Here is a 16,854-nt window from a genome sequence, read left to right as displayed (position 1 = left end):
GGAGCCCTGCCCGGGGGACGCGGGAGCGGGCCCGGCAGCGCGGCGGTGCAGCCCGAGTAGCCCCGCTCCCGCACGGCCCCCATCCCGCACGGCCCCGCTCCCGCCGTCGCCAGGGGCAACGCGGCGCTTCCGCCGTAACCTGGAAGCGCTCGGTGTCGGCGGTCCCGCCCCGAGAGCCGCGGGAGGGCCGTGGGCGGGCGGTCCCGTGACGGCTCGGTGCGCACAGACGGTGGCCGGCAGGGCAGGGCCGGGCGGGCAGCGGGTGCCGAGCGCGCCGCGGGAGGATGGCGGAGCCGCACGGTGCGGGGCGGGGGGCTCGGCGGGCGGGGGGCTCGGCGGGCCGGGGCGGCGGGAGGCCGCGGGCACAAAGGCGGGGAGGGCCGGGGCGCAGGTGGGGGTGCTGGGGTGTCGGTGGGGTGTCCGTGCCCGCCCCCGCCCCGACGCGGCGGGGCCGGGGCAAGGGGGGCAGCCGATGGCCCCGCTGGCCCCGGCGGAGGGGCTGCCCCGCTCCCCCGCCCTGCCGGGCGACGGCATCGACCGCCGCCAGCACCACCACCACAACAACAGAAAAAAGCGAAGGAGGAAGCTCCGTCTCGGAGCCTCACCTCTCCTCCTCCCCGCCGGGTCCCGGTACCGGGAGCTGGCAAAGAGGCATTTGAGGGACTTGTCGTGTGTGTAGTGGCAGTGGCGCTCGGGGTAATGATTACCGGCGTTCGGGTAATGATTACAGCTGGCTCTGCCCGTGTCAGCGCGGTCCCCCACCCTCGTACAGGCGTGAGGCTCTTTTCCTGTTTCAGACGATGCATTTATTGTGGCAGTTTGGTGCAGCCAGAGAGACAGAATCTCGTTTCAAAAGTCGTCGCCTTCCTGTCTAGCCAGGTGATTTTCCCGGTATTTAAAACAGAGAGGTGTGACGGAGAAAAGCGGTGTGACAGCTTCCCGCGTGTATTTGTGGCCGGAGAAGGCGTTTTCACCGAGTTGTACGTATCTTTCTCTGGGCAGTGCCTCAAAAGCTGTAGTAACCTTAGTAAGGTGAACGGCTCAGGGTGTTGACTAAAATTGCGACTGGGTGTGAGCTATATGAAAATTCAGCAGAACTGAAGTTTGGTGAAACTGGGTTGCTGCTTGACGTGTCCATCTTATTTAGGAGCAGGTATGCACATGAAATAAAAAAGTCACAGTGTGTGAGAAAACAGTTACAAAGTACCAGAATAGTACTGGTAATTTTTAAGTTGTATATTTGAGATGGGACTGTGGAAGCATAAAATTCTGCACGTGTGCAGACACTTTTGAGGCAGAATATGCGTGATCAAGGAGTTGTAATTATGTGTATTGTCACTGCTGCAGTACTTGGGATTTTTTTTTGACTGTCAAAATAGAAGTTAAGATGGTTTTAGTAATTACCTTCAGGGTCTTAATTTTCTACTGCTTCTTTTTTGCACATTTGACTTTACATATTTCTTTTACCTTCTAAACTGTATGTGTGTTTATTTTTCTTTTTAATCACTAGTCATTATGGTATACTTCTATTTATAAAATCAAGGCCTTGAAGTAGGTGGTGGTCAAATTAAGTCACACTTATTTACAGACATATTTCAGGCATATGTTGTATGGTGATCTTGATATAATCCTAGCCTGGTTTTGGGAAAGATTTACTGTATCTTATGAATTTGTTATTACACTGCTGTGCATACATTTTAATTTTAGTAACACCCTTATCCTCTTAATTCCCGTTGAATGATTTGGATTTGACTATTTTGGTTTTCTATGTAATTATTCTTTGCTCTGGATGAGTAAAGTGGGAGATTATTGTACTAATTTGAAGCCAGATTCCTTTAATTTTAGGCTGTTTGTCAGCTGTCAGCATTTCTGTACGTGTGGCAAGGCAAAACATGTACATCAGGCAAAACTAATTTTACATGTAATCTTGTAATACAGAAACATGAGTCCAGACAAAGCTCTCCTTTGTGTCCACAGCCTTCCTTTGAGGAATAGCGAGGGATCCTCAAAGAGGACGCTGTCTTCTTCCACGTCCCTCTCTCTGCTCTTTCTAGAAACGTTAAACAACCCCTAGCATTTTTTCTTAGGGGTGATGGCAAGGTTAGGGTCGATGAGCAGCGCTGATTGCGAATAGCTGCTCTTCCCGATCTAGTTTTTCCTTTCCAGCGTAACGTATCTGTAAGGCAGGAGGTGCTGGGAGGGGCGTTCCTTTGTTATGTTGACACTTAAATCGGGTGTATTCTCCTCCAGGAATTCTGTGTGATTGAAGGGATTCCTTCGGACGAGGAATATTTTCTCCAGCTGTGTTCCTGCACTGTTAGCCTGTGTGCAGAAATTAATCGCTCGGAAGATCATTGCTGTGCATGTGCCTTTTAGGAAACGCTTGGATTGATTGTTTCTTGGCTGTGGCTTTCTAGAAAAGAGTATTTCTGCTGGAGCAGGGTGTGTGTGGCGGTCCCGTCTTGTCACCGCGTGAGCTGGCGGCTGCTGGCCTGTGTATGGCCCCCATGGAATAGGTGTTTGTATGTGCCCGTGTGTGCTAATTGAATTAGGGCTGTCAAAGTATCTTCTGTGCATTTGGGATGAGAAGGGTCACCTTCTGTGATCCCTTCTTGACAAGGCTGAGGAAGCCCAGTAAATAACAAAGCTCGCTCTTGGGGAAGGTTTAACGTGATAATAAAGAAATAAAACTGCGTTGAGGGATCTCAGTGGTTCCAAAATGCCATTGTGGAGATTTTGGGTGAGTGATAAGAAGGAGATGTTTCTCTCTAGCAGCAGGTTCTCATTCTTGTCTGAAGAAAGATGAAAACTTGTGTGTGCAGGAGGGGAAGGCAGCACTTACCCCTTTCCATGGCCTGCTGCAGCCCCTGGGATGGCTCACCGCGATGCCCCCTCGCCCCTGCCCTCCTCAGCAATGGGTTTTGGGTGGCTCTGTGCTTCTCTGGGTGCAGGGTAGCTCCTGGCCCCCAGCCAGGAACGTGTACCCACGTCCTGACCGCTTTACCCTCCTGCTCAGCTTGGCTGATGGCATTTCCCACCCAAAATGCTTCGAGGCTCATTGCTTTTGATTTCATCTTTCTGTGCGACAGCTTTGTGGATGCTCTTTTAATTGAAGCAGCGCTTGCTTTCCGCTCTGCCGTCGTAATACCTTGTATTTATTTTTACGGCCTGCAACTGCATCTCAGAGGAGATATTTCTGTTTCTCCCTTTCTGGTGGGTTTGTGTGCATGTGAGAGGGCTGGGGAGGATGCTGTAGTGAAGATTGAACAGCCAGTTATAACTGATTGTACAGATAAAAAGAACCCTTGTTTATGTGAAAATTGTGCTGGCTGACATAGTCTAGTCTGTTTGATACAGTGGTCTTTCTGTGTTACAAAATGGACTGGGATAAAATGTAACAGGTTGTTATAATAAGCAGGTAATGTTTGCAGTATTAGCCATTGCCCTTAATTTGCTTGTTTTTTGCTGCACTGCTTGGCCTTGACTGTGTTGTGAAATACACATCACGTCCTATGAAATCTGGGAATTCTGCGACATCAGATTTGATTCAGTAAAGGCATTTTCAGCATATCCAGGTCTCTGGATGAAAAGGGAATTTTAATTACTAACAAGTTTTCCATCATTAACCTCTAGGTAATGTATATTTTGTACAGAAATTATATACAGTTTATAATCACTTTTTAAAAAGTGATTTTATACCAAGTAGTAATTTCAGACTGTTTTAAGATTGTCGCAGCTTAAGAAGTTCTTTATCAGTATTGCTCTGCATTGGAGAACAGAGCCCATCATATAATTGTAGACGGTGAGGATATATTAAGAGGCTGTGAATTGGTGTAGATGAATACTAGGATGTGCGGTCAAAGAACTTCTTAAAAGAGTCTGGCATGCCTGTATACTTGGTTCTTTTAGTATTGTTTTACCATTAAGGTGTATATGTTAAAAAAACAAACAACCCCCCAAATACTTGAATCTATTTGTTTGTTTTTTGCTTTCTCTGCAAAAGCATAGTCTGTGTTCTCAAAGTGGATGTTCACTGGATGCTAATTTCCACTCTTGCCTCCCTTTGTCTTACAACAAGTGCCGGAGAGTTTTTTTTTTTGCCACAGGAAAGTATGTATCCCGTTTTCATTTATTGTTTTTTAGCCTGGTTGAAAGTTTTACTGCTTGTCCGTTGGTGGTGGGGTTTTGCAGAGAGGAGCTGTGCTCCAGCCCTACTGCTCGTCCTGTGAAACATGTGACTGGTGCTCGAGTTAACTTGGTTGTAGCTTGCTCTTACCTTTGCTATGCTAATCCTCTACGTGCTTTTGTGTCTAAGAACGCTTCATATTCTAAGTATGAACACGTTGTATGGTGCGATCCAACAGGCAGTATTTCCATGGAGCCCGGTTGATCCCGTAGGTATTGTATCCGGTTCAGTGGACCTGCCTACCCTGTGGTCGGAGGCTTTTTGTTATGCATGCATCCTAATTGTTCCTTCTGTTGGCATTGTACGTAGACTGAAGGGGCTGTGCACCGATGCAAATAGCCTTTCTAATATCTTACCCATTTGCATTATAATGGCTGCATAAATATTGCAGCACATCTCAATTCACCCGCTGCTTTGACTGCTAGGCTTTAAAATAGGTTCTTTCTGTAGCGCAGATCTTGTTCGTGGTTGGTATTGCTTTGGAGAGGGGTTCTGAAGTGCATCTTTATTAAATAGTGAAGCCTGTTTGTGATGAGGTGCAATTTTAACTTAGCCATGTTCTAGTCTCCCACTCCTTTCAGCCCACAGGTTGATACATGCACTTGGAGGCAAAAAGAAATTCAAGCTTGAGCAGTTTTTTTTACCAACTATTTCTAAACTCGCTATATTTGGGGTTGCAAAACATGTTTGCTTGAGATTTGGTTTTGCATTAATTCCAGAAATCCTATGGATGTCTGTGAGAGCATTTTGGGCATAAGGAATGTGAAGCATTGTGCCACCATTGTTTTGGTGCTGAAACGTTTGTTGAATTATGACTAACTATACCAGAAGCACCCCAAATTTCCCTTGAATGTGTCAATACAGTGATGTGACTGAAAGCAGACACTCTTCTTGGGAACTGGTGGCAGATTGCCATCACCTCTCTGTCAGAAGTTTGCTTTACAGAGTTGTTAAAGAGAGCAGTGATTGGTATCACGTACTTGACTTCCAGTGATTAGTAGATGCGTAGAGACTTTTTAATATCGCTGGATGCCAGCTTTTAAAGATGTGAATTAATTTCTTGTGGCCATAGTCTTGTTATCAATGTAATGTGTCAAATTTTGGGAAGGTTAGTACATGAAACTTATTTCTGTTTTTTGGCTAATCAGTTCTAATCCTAGGGTTTGCCCTGTTTTGTGTGATTTAGTGTGTGAGAACTGCAGCAAGAAAACTATATTTAATTAAAATGTTAGTGTTTCTTTTTAACATATCTGATGTTAGTAGCTTGTCAGTCTTCCACTTGTTTGTATATTTTAAAGTAGTAATAGTTATTCAGGCTAAGGATAAGCTGAATGATATTGTTAGAATGGAAGTTAAAAAACAGTTTTCTGAAACAGTAAGTGATAGTATTACAAGAATCCTAAATTTACTTAGGATTTCTATACAATGATTAATGATTCACTTACATTTGAAGTATTCTGTATAGTGCTGCAGACAACATATGTATTACAGTAATACAGTATTTTTAACACCTATTCTGTCAAAAACTCGTGTCTATTAGAGGTTTAGAATAATTATTTATAGTGATAGTCATGAAAACACAAGGTAAATTATGTTGTGTGAAAGAATAAAAAAAATCTTGAAACCCTGACACCTGAGAACCATAAACTGTAATATATTTATACTTAATGTATATATATATGGATTTTAATTACCATTAGATGTTACAGATAATGTGGGTTTAGTATCTCAAAACTACTTTAGGATTTGCTGTTGTTCTTAAATCTATGTGTTCAGTGTCTCCATCTTAGTAGGACTTTGTATTAAATCAGAATTTGAAGAGTTGTTTCATGAGAGTTTGAATGGTCAGAACGATCCATTGGTCTGGCATGTTGTGCTGACTGGGAAGAAGAAGAAGTGTATTTATTACTTTTATGAAGAAATACCTGACTGGCAGCCAAAACAACCAGGGCCTGGTATTTGTTTGTAGCTGAGGTGAAGCACTGATTGTGAGGAGTCAGAGCTCTCTCTTTTCCTTTCTCTTGCCTGTGTCCCAGGCATCTAAATCTTGGCAAATAGGAGATTTTGCTCTCTGTTCATTATGAGGCTTCTGTCCTGTGACTGGCAGTAGTGGTAGTCTGTGTAATTATAGCATGTGAACTGTCCAGTCTTCTGTATAATAAGATTTCTCACTGTTGTAATTTTTTGGATGCTGAAAGTTATAATCTGTTTTATAATACACAGCATTAATCATGGTTACTGAGAATTATCATGGGATGAAATACTCATGTTGTGTCAAAATACTTTTTTTTTTTACTGTTTGAACTGTTGCATAGATTTTTTTTTTTAAATAGCAATTCAGTGTGACACTGTAACTTAAAGCTTGTATAGCACAGTAGTGAAGGTTGTAGTAAATTTGTAGGTGATTGGCTGAAGCTCTTGCATACAGTGCAACTGCAGGTGCTGAGTAAAGTGCATTGTGCCATGGAAAGGTTCAGGTTTTTAGCTGCACTTTTTAAATTCATGTTAGAATGAATCTAGCAAAATACTGGAGTTTGTTCCATTCTCATAAAAAAAAAATTAAAAAACTCTTATGATCTCTCAGTGCTTCTCTCAACAACCCCCCCATCAACCCTCAGTAGTCCAAGGCAAGGAAAAAATTGCATAATTTTTAATCTCTTCATTAGATGAACAGTTATATTTCTGAAATTGTGATGTTAGAGTTTTGTGCTCTTTTATATTCCCCTTCCCCCTGCCCTGCAGAAAAGCAGAACTGTGCATTTCTTTTAATTCTAAGGGGTAACTTCACAGACAGGAGTCTTTTGCAGATTGCTGTAAATACCAGCTCCTGTTTAGAGCTGAAGCTGCACGGAGTCACTGTGTGTAGCAGAGAGAAAATGACTTCACTGGCAAACTATATGGCTCCTGGAGGCATCAGGTGGCTTAATACGTAAACAAAAGTCCACAGCAGCCAAAAATAGATCTTTATAAAAAGAAATGGTGCAAAAAAGTGACCTCCTAAACAAGGAAGTGAAGGGCTACCAGAGAATCCATCTGTGTAGTCCTGCAAAATGCTGATCATAGCAGAATATGAAGGACTTACCATGAAAACCCATTTTGCTGTTGCTTCTGACATAGCACTTAGAGTATATGACTTTTAAAAATGTTTCTTGTAGAGAAATGATTGTACAATCAAAAGGTCTAAAGCCAAGAAAAAATCCTATAAAATATGCATAAGTTTGAGTAATTTGAATAATTTTCTTGTTAAAGGGATGGATGGGTTAAATGAAGCCTCAGCTCAAATGTTCTTGTTATTATACTAAACCTGTGACTATTACTTTTCTAATAGTTCTTAAGATCTAACGGCTATTGTACAGTACTTGCAAAGCCTAAAATATTTCTTCTTAAAGAGAATTTTATAGTACTGGTAGTTACATGAGCTCTATTGAATTTAAAATTCTAGATGATTACTTTTCATGAAAAGGGAAATTTATGTTAGTAAATAGCACGAATTAAGATACCTGGGAACTTGTCTTTGTGAGGCAGATTTTGTTTTGGTAAGTCCCTTTAGCTCTTTTGAACTCTTAGACAGTGTGCAGATGATGACAGATTTCAGGTTATCGTATTTGTTTTTCATGGTGGGCTACATATTTGCTTTTAGGAATATTCAGAAAACTGTTTGGCAGCTTGCTTTATAGCATATTGTGTGTGGCAGGCCTAGTAAGGAGGGAACAAAAGTTTAAATATTATGCCCGTGAGTTGTAATTTTACACGCTATGAACACAACAACCTGGATTATTTTTTCCATGGCTTCATCCATAAATTTATTTTCTGTGTTTTAGGCCATCATTAGGCACGTTTTTTACAGTAGTAATTTCTTTTTTCTCTTTCCCATAAGAAGTCTTCAGATAAATGTTGGTAGTTATTTCTTGCATTTAAACTGTATCCTGTATTATCTTTTAAAACTGTCCCTTTGCAGTCCAGCTCTTTTGAGAAGCCCTAAGTCATACCCAGATACCGAGGTTTCAGTTACATGCTCTCACTGTAGTATCATGTTTTCTTCTTCTAAACCGAGATGCTGTTTATTGAACCAATTAGCTGTTGGGTGCAAGCCAGAACTTTCTCCTGAAATCAGAACTAATGAATAAACAAATTCCACTGGAAGGATTTCTGTTCTCCACGGGCAGTGACAGTGAACGTGTGACAAGGACGCGGTTCATACCCTGCAACCTCAGTGCCCCTGTGTGTCTGGGTCTGCACTCGGCCCTGCCAAAATAGTGGGGTAAACTTCTGAGTGTGGATCACACGTTTGCATCATATATTTGATGGTATGCCTGTCTTGGACTGCTTTTGAAACCATTCCAGCTCTTCTGTAGTCAGCAGATGGGATGCATACGCCTTCATTAACAAGCAGTTAACTCTGCTGGTATGACTGAATTTTCATCACGCTTCGGGTCTCTGACTTGGCTCTTTCTGCATTCCAGCTCCCACTGTTTGTTCTGCTCTCTCTAAGAAGAAATCCACAGTAGCGTTACATGCTCCTGCCCTCCTGTGGTAATGAAAATCCAAGTGTTTTTCTCAAAATCGGGTTGTGTAAAAATAAAAGAGAGGAGAATAAGGAACTGGTTTTTCTCTTCTGGAGCAGCTGCTGTCATCTCAAGATGTGTGTTTGATTTTGGTGAAGTGTTCTGCTTCAAAAGCCCTGAGAAAATCATAGTTATTTCTGAAGTTGCTGTTGCAGTATCAGAAAAACATTGTAGCCTTTTATAGTTTTGAATTAACTTTCTGACCTTTTTGCTATGATATGCACTATTCCTTTTTCATTAGAGCAGAGAAACCAAGGCACAGAAATTACAGGGAAGATTTTTATCAGCAGCAGTGACGATGGGATTGCTCTGCCTTCTCTGCTGTGAGCTGGTGGGAGCTGAGAACCCAGTTCCAGCAGGTGCCTTGGGGAGCCTGCCTGGAAGGGTGACCCATGAGGGGGTCACCATGGTTAAGAAACAGAGGTGGATCCCAACCCCAAACTCCTCACTCCTTCCAGATAAGTGCAAGATGGAGCAGGGCAAATGGATGTGAAACCATTACTGCAGGATATTAGTGTGTTAGATCTTGGAACGTGCAGCGTGGTAACAAGTAGTCATGTGGCCTTAAAGGATCCTGAAGTGGTTATAGTCTTTATGTGACCCCTTGTTTCTTTAATGATCCTCTGTATTAATAATACTGAAAGAAACCTGCTCTCATCTTAGTTTCAAAGCTAATGGTATATATAAACTATGGGCATATTACCTCAGTCTCTATAGGCAAATGTTTATTTATGTGTTATTCTCAACCTGCAAAGTCTTGGAATGAGAAATCTGTGTTTGTCACAGCTTTCACTCCTGTGATTTTCAGTGTCTACTGAAACTCTGGTTTTTTTTTCTCTTTTCCACTTAAACCTGCATTATGTTATCAGGGAGATGTTCACAGTTTGCACGCTGTTGATTCTTTGGACCAGCTTGTTGGCTGTCTTTCAAAAATATTTAATATAAACTGATCAGTTGTACACCATGGTAATCTAAAAGTATGCTTTAGAGCTGCTTCTACTGATTTTCTCATTGTTTTGTACTTTTACAGTGTAATGTTTGGTCCCTTTTCATCTTTGAAGACGCGTAATTAACAGTGGAAATACATTACATTCCGTTCCAACAAAAAGAAATGGTCCAGAATAAATATATGTAATTTTGGCTGTAAATGTCTTATTTTGTGACAGAGAAACAAGTTAATGCAAGGCAAATGGGTGTATAGAGCCTGAAAAGTACTCATTGCTACTGCTTGTGTGTTCCCTTATCCTGAGGTAACATGAGGTATCCTGCCTCTGTTCATCTTACTGCACACATTCAGGTATGTGTGCATGCCTGAACTTTTTCCAAGTAACTGCTGTGCTTCCACCATTCAGTTACTCTGTCAGCAGGTCTGTCTGGAGGTCTAAAGTTTTCAAACACAAGTAGGGGGAGAGAGCATGGAAGGTTTGTACACGAGTGCTACTTTCAATATGGTGTTTCTGAATAGAAATTGATAATGATTTGAACTTTCTCATGCACTTTCTCAGTCATAAAGCAGTGACTTGTGTGTCATGTGAAGAGCAAAGGGTGATGAGCTACAGAGAGTTCTGCTTGGGTTGTGTGTGGCTATAAAAGCTCATGGAATTTCAAGCTGTCTGTTTAAGTGCAGAATGCAAAATGACTGCTCAGACCCTTTAAATCACTTTCAAGAGCAAGCTTTTTTTCCTCTCTAAGAAACTTTCTCAAGCAGTGGAGGGTGAGATTGGCAACAGCTCTGGATATCTTAGTTATGATTTTTATGTAAATTCAGTGTTGTATAACCTGGTTTATGAACTACGTGAGAGACTAAGGAACTAGTTAACAAGTCGTCTTCTGGGGAGTTCTGCTTTGACAGGTCTTCCACGTGTACTGCAGGTATGTGTGTACATTCACCCAGTACAAGTGTGCTGCTCTTCAGGTACCAAAAGTGAATGGACAGAACTTGATTAATAGAATAGAATTAATTATTCTGGAAATGTTACTTTTTGCCCAGTTTTTGGCCACTTTTCAGGTAGCTACTCCAGAATAAGGTTTTCATTGATCCATTGTACAGATGATAATTCCCCAACCCCAATGTTTAGGATTTGTTTGGAGTCACATTTTACTTGCTGCCAAAACTCCTAATTACCAGCTAGCGAGCACTGTAAGTTCTCTTATCAGACTGGTTGTATGGTCTGTTTTCTTAATCTGATCTGATCATGGGCACTTTACATCTGAGACTACTGTTTGGTTTTGATTATTATTATTATTAACATGCAGCTTTTAGCACTGCCTAGTGCTAACAGTCTAGTGTAAATATAACGTCCCAGCTTGAAAAGCAGTGATAAATGAAAGCTTAAACATGTGATCACAGAGCAGACCAATTAGCCAGTGCAAAGAAGTTGGTTCTTTTAAGTCAAGCTTTTCGTTTGCCTTTAAGGGTCACTTTCAGTATGAGGTGCTCTGATATGCTGACACCATTGTAATTATACCATTTTATATCTATATATCTATATATCTACATCTGTATATCTAAAGGAGGTGGGGAGAATTTGCACTCTTTGTGAAGTTCACCAAACTCATTTGTGGATCACTCATCACTGTGGATCACAGCTTTATTTTGGTACTTCCGATGACAGGTAGTGTTTCTTGAAGAAATAATGTGGGGTTTATGCAAGTCTTCTGATATTTGAAACAGTATCTAGAAATAATAAATAACAAATTGAGAGCTCCTGATGATAATACAGGTGAGGAAGAAATTGTAACAGGAACAGATGGTATTTTTTCAGCTTAATTTAGATTTGCTGTGTTAGCTCTTTTTATTTAGTATTCAGTCTTTTGTATCTCTTTTAGCAGTTTCATATATTGTATGTGCAAGCATGGCTGTTTTGTTGGAGCATGCAGGGCAGCATAGCTTGGTAGCAGTCCACAGGTCAGAACTGCCTTGCAGGGCAATGATTTGCTTCCTTTTCCTGAAGGACAGGTGGAAGCTCTATTTGGGCAAGAAATACTTTAAGCACTGAACTTTTTTTTGGATAACACTTTGTAGCCCCATCTAGACATACTAATAGCATGACCAAAGAAAGGATGGAGGGGATAGACAATTTTCCAGCAGATTCCTACATTTATGGTGTGTTTGTAAATGTAAGAGAGAAAGTGGACCCAAAAAAGATCCCTTGAAGATACCACATTCTCCTGGGGAGCACAAATCAAAATAATAATTTATTGATAGATGCTGAAAGTAGGAAAGAGATGGTGCTGTGTATGATCACGCTGAATGCAGCCTGCAGTGATGAGCCTGACTGTTGGCAGGGATCATCTGGCCTGGATTTGGTGGTAATGTTATTTGCTCTGTAAAATAAGCTAGAGGTGGGCTGTGAGAGAAGTGAGCAGTGAAACAGTATCATCTGCACAGATCTGACATGAGGAATTTAGGAGTTAGAGGACAGCACGCAGTGTGTCAAACAACAGAGACTGTGGTTAAAACATCTTTTTATCAGTTGTGTTTCCAACTGGTAGTCCTCACAACCACAGATCAAATTTAGACTTAGCAAACAAGAACAATTTAAAAATAAGATTTCCTTCTTTGCCTCATGTCTGAAGTGATTTTATGTCTATTATTTAAAAAAAGAATTTAAAAGTGTATGTTTATAGCATTTAAGTATACTTTAATACTAAGCCAATATGACAATGGTCAGACTAGTTATGTCACTCTCTGTCCATGTAACAATTACAGAAGCTTTTGGTTTGGTAGGACTTTGTGCAATACAGACAAGTGATATTCAGCTCTTCAGATTGCAACTTTTTCTCCACCTTCTGTTTGAAGAATTATTGTCAGACAATGTAAGAAGGGGAGGAAGGAGGAATTGTGGGGGAGAGAAGCTGCCCCCATTTGCACAGCCTTATGTCCAAGAACCACAGGAGCTGGAGGCTGGTAGGGAGGAGAAGGTTTCATCAGACAAATGCTTGTCCTTAGCCCTGCATAGGAATAAAGGACTGGATGTAACTGGTGTCTGTTTCTTGCCTTGCAGCAAAGGGAAGGGATGGAGTAAGGCTTGGGACAGGATGGAGGAATACAGCACTGGCATGGTGTGCCTTGCTGGGGGAGTAGCATTGGCCATGCCCTGTTGCAGGGGTCACACCAGTTCAGGTCCCGCTCCACATATCTTTCTTACCTAGTTCTGTTGTCCTGCCTGTCTGTCTGCTACTGCTCTTTGATTGTTATTCCTGTACCTTGTCATACTTACAGTTCCTTGCAGCCTATACCCAGTGCTCCTGTCCTGCTTCAGGTAAGTGCTGGTGGTCATCATCTCTCTTTTACCTGTACTTGTGTTCGTTCTCTTTTCCTGCTCCTTTATGTTTTCCTTGGAATGACATTCCCGTGTTTTATCTTCCCTTCCCACTATTTTGAGCATGGTTGACAAAAGGAACAAATAGGTAGCAAGTATTTCTTAAAATTAGTTAATCAAATTCCTTGTTAAACTGATTTTTATTTATTTATTTTTAGAGGTTCAGGTACCTCTACAGTGTTTCAGTTTCTTCTTTTGCCTTCTGTTCAGGAGCTCTTTTCTCACGTCCTCAGATATTTTCCTTGTGTCCTCTTACTGTTCGTGTATAAATACAGTACTCTCGTTTTGAACATATTGTTCTGGAGCATATTGTCATACTAAAATTTGTTCAGTCCTTCTAGTCCATTTGTGAGGCTGTGTGCTTTTTTTCTGAGTGCTTGGTTTGAAAAGGGCTCTCTCTCTTTTAATCTGGATTACTTCAACTTGTGCTACTTCTGAAAGGAGCTGAGACCAGTCCTCACCTCTCTGCAGTTCAGAGAGGAGCAGATGTGGGCAGTCCTAGTGCTGTGAATCACCTGTTCTCAGTTTGCACAGAGCGGTGCAATCCTCTGGTCCATTTAATTAATATGAACAGATTTTGCAAGGCGCAAGTGTCTGGAGACCAGCAGGTCTGGTGAGGTCCTGTGTTGTGCCTGAGCTGGTGTAAAGGTTGCATTTTTAAATGTTCACAAACAGATCAGATGATTCCTTGCTGAATTACTTATTCATTTGTAAATGACATGTGGGTTTTGCCTGAAACAAAGGGCAGTAAGGTGCAAAAATGTAATTCAGTATAAATAGGCATAGAGTACAATTTTGGTTTTAATTTTCTGAGGACAATGGTGTGAACTTTCATGCAGTTCTAAGCTAGCCTGCTTTTTCATTAATTTTTTTCAGATTTCCATTATCTTTTTATTTTGAAAGTGGTGACATAAAAGGTTTATTGTTACATCATATTTGTACAGTGTTGTTTAGTTCAGATTGTGTGTCTAAATTTTTTCTGTCACCTTTTTCAGATTAACGCTGCTACTGCTTTCTATTTTACAATACCCAAGCCTTTCAAGTGTGCTAAATAGTGTATCTTGACAAGCAGAAATCATGTTTTTCACTGTTCCTAGGAAAAATGTCATTGGAGACCTTTTGTTTTTTTTAGAGAAAAAGGATGCCTCATCTGAACAGATTTTGAAGAATCTGCTTGGAAGGGATCATAGTGGTTTTCTTTTTTTTTTTTTCTTTCTTTTGAAGGAAAACATCTTGTTCCTGTGAAGAGACCCAATTTATCATGCATTTTTCAGAATTTTTAGTATATGTGAAATAATCTTTAATCAGGCTCGTTGTTACAAGCAGAATAGTGTTTAGTGCTGCTTGTAGTGTTTTGGGTGTCAGGCTGAGGCCTTGAGGTTCCGTGCATTGGGCTTTTTGATGGGGCTGAGCATGAGGAGTATTCGTGGCAGATCTGGGCATTCCATGGTTCTTCCTAGGAAGGTGAACAGAGCTTGCTTTCTTTTCCTTGTTTGTTTCAGTTTTATCTTCTATCCTGGGAAAGAAATCTCTGGGATCATCCTGGGAATCTGTAAGAATGTGGTTGAACTTGCAACGAATTCAAATGCTGTAATTTTTGGGTTTTTTTGTAATGCTAACGCATTCAATGTTAAATGGGGGGAAAAAACATGTAAAAAACTAAATAAAAGTACTCTAAATTAAGTTTGCAGTATAAAGCAATCAAAGTTAGACAGGTGTAAATGAGGTGGCTTCTAGTGCTTTAGGTGACCGTGCTTGTCAGAATGTGTTTAACACATCTCCAATCCCTACATGCTTTTGCCATCTCTTAAGACCCCTTCTCTGTGCAGTGTGTAGGAACAGGAGTGGTGCTTGTTGACTGATTACTTTCTCAGTATTTTTATATCTGTGATACCCTCTTATGTAGAGTTTCTTATCAGCTGCTTCTTGCCCACCATCCCCTCCAGTCCTTGTTCTGGCTCCTGCCTGTTTCTCAGCTTGCCTGTGCTCCAGGCAGTAGCTTTTCTCCTCTGCCTGGCTGCTGTGATCCAGTGGAAGGTGGGGAGGACAGTAGGAGGATGTCTCAGCTGAAAGGAAAGGCCTGTTTGGCTACTCTGTATTTGACTTGCTCTGTGGGAATGTCTTGTATCTGAAGTTGTTGGCATGTAGGAGTTGAGGAGGTGAAGCAGGCTCGGGGTTTATGAAATACTCAGTGCTTTGTTGCCAGAGGAACTCCTTGCAGTTTTCTCATTAGAGTTTCGAAGTGGCCAGGAGTGAATATGTGGTGAAATTCACTGTGGCACCAGACATTTTAACAGATTTGAAGTCCCTACTCTAAAACCAAAATGCCAGTTATGAAATTGGTGTTAAAATTACCTTCAACATGAACAATGCAATGTGCTTTTACCAGCTGTCACTCTTATAACCAGCTCAACCAAATAAATTATCTTACCTTTTCCCTTTGTTCTTATGTCCCCTCAAGGCCCCTCTCTCCAACCCCAAAGCAACCTGAAAAATCCCAAGGGCTGGCAGGTGGATGCTGGTAAACATCAGCTTTGAGAAGTCCGTAAGGATCAACACGATGGAAGAAGCCTTTACCACAGAGCACTGGCTGTATACAGCTGTATACAGTGTTACCTGTAGAATGCATCTATTTGTTTAAATATTACACTGCTTTATGTCATTGTGTTTAATTCTGTTATGCTCAATGGGGAAAAACAGTTGAAAGCTTTGAATGAGGCTTGGAGGCAGTTTTGTTCTTCATCACCTCCTCAGAGTGTGTTACAAGCCCACATTTCTATGGTGCCGTCAATTTACAAAGTTCCCCAAGGTATTTCTAAGTTGCTTTGGCTTCTCCAGCTGTGGTTGAGCATCGTTTCAAGCAGTGGAGCAGGACAGTGGTCTGTCCATCGGAACGTGGAAGCTGTTCAACCATGTGCAGTAATGCAGCACAAGAGGGTAAGGACAGGGAGGGAATAATGCAAAATCCAGTTGAAACTGCAGGGAGAATCTGGGTGGGCAGAGTGCAATTAACCTTAGAAATGTAGGGGTTACAAATGAGGCTCTCGCTGGAGTGGACACATAGTACAGGAAAACCACCATTTCTCTTTGGCAGTTTGTAGTTCTTGCATCTGAATAAGAATGCTTGGAGGGCAGAAGTGGTCTGTCATGTAATGTTTAGGCAAATGATTGCTGGGAAAAACACATGACAGTGTTTTAACTTATATCCAGTTATCTGAAACACAGCAGTTTCTTTTACTGGTGTTCTATCTGTATTCTAACTTGGCCTGAATCAGTTTGCTTTCACCAGGTAAGATGCATTTATCTGAAGGAGTCAGATCACAAAACCAAACAAAAAATCCTCACTGGAAAAATCATTGGTTAAGCAGTAATAGGGGAAGATGTGTAGATACTCTTGATTTTTCATTCAGAATATTATAAAATTGTTTTGGTTTCCTGTAATATTTAAATGTATAATGTAAACTTTTGGAAAAATATGCCATCGTAAAGAAAACAACTCCAGCTGATCGTTTCGAAGTTTTCAAATAAATTTTATTTAATTTAGATGTAGTGGAGCAGAAATGTACACTTAAATTGGAGCAAATTTGTTGCTGACTATGGTTATCTGTGAACAATGCTGATCTGTTCAAGGAGGTATTTATTTTCTGAGAACAGGTCAGATACAAAATATGTTAATGAATTTTAAAAATGAGGAGATGTATAATTGGAAACTTGTGAGTAAATATATATTTTTTTGGACTTTGCCAGACACTTGTATCTCTTCCAAACTCACAGTGTT

At 41.2% G+C, this 16,854-nt stretch overlaps 1 protein-coding gene across 2 annotated transcripts in view; it reads left to right on the top strand.

Moving 5' to 3' along the window:
* Positions 1 to 204: 204 nt before the first annotated feature.
* SHOC2 (SHOC2 leucine rich repeat scaffold protein) overlaps positions 205 to 16,854 on the top strand; it is a 62,246-nt gene continuing 45,596 nt past the window's right edge. Inside the window, exon 1 of one of the 2 annotated variants that reach the window (XM_050334329.1) lies at positions 205 to 300. The gene's annotated coding sequence lies outside the window, so the exon portion shown is untranslated. Of the gene's footprint in view, positions 301 to 852; positions 981 to 16,854 lie in introns of those variants that run through there. The other variant, XM_050334333.1, reaches the window with a different exon arrangement.

This window comes from Myiozetetes cayanensis, unplaced genomic scaffold (genome assembly GCF_022539395.1).
Source record: "Myiozetetes cayanensis isolate MyiCay16 unplaced genomic scaffold, myiCay2020 scf10, whole genome shotgun sequence".
NCBI classification, from domain to species: Eukaryota; Metazoa; Chordata; class Aves; order Passeriformes; family Tyrannidae; genus Myiozetetes; species Myiozetetes cayanensis.
This window is presented reverse-complemented; position numbering and strand designations above follow the sequence as displayed.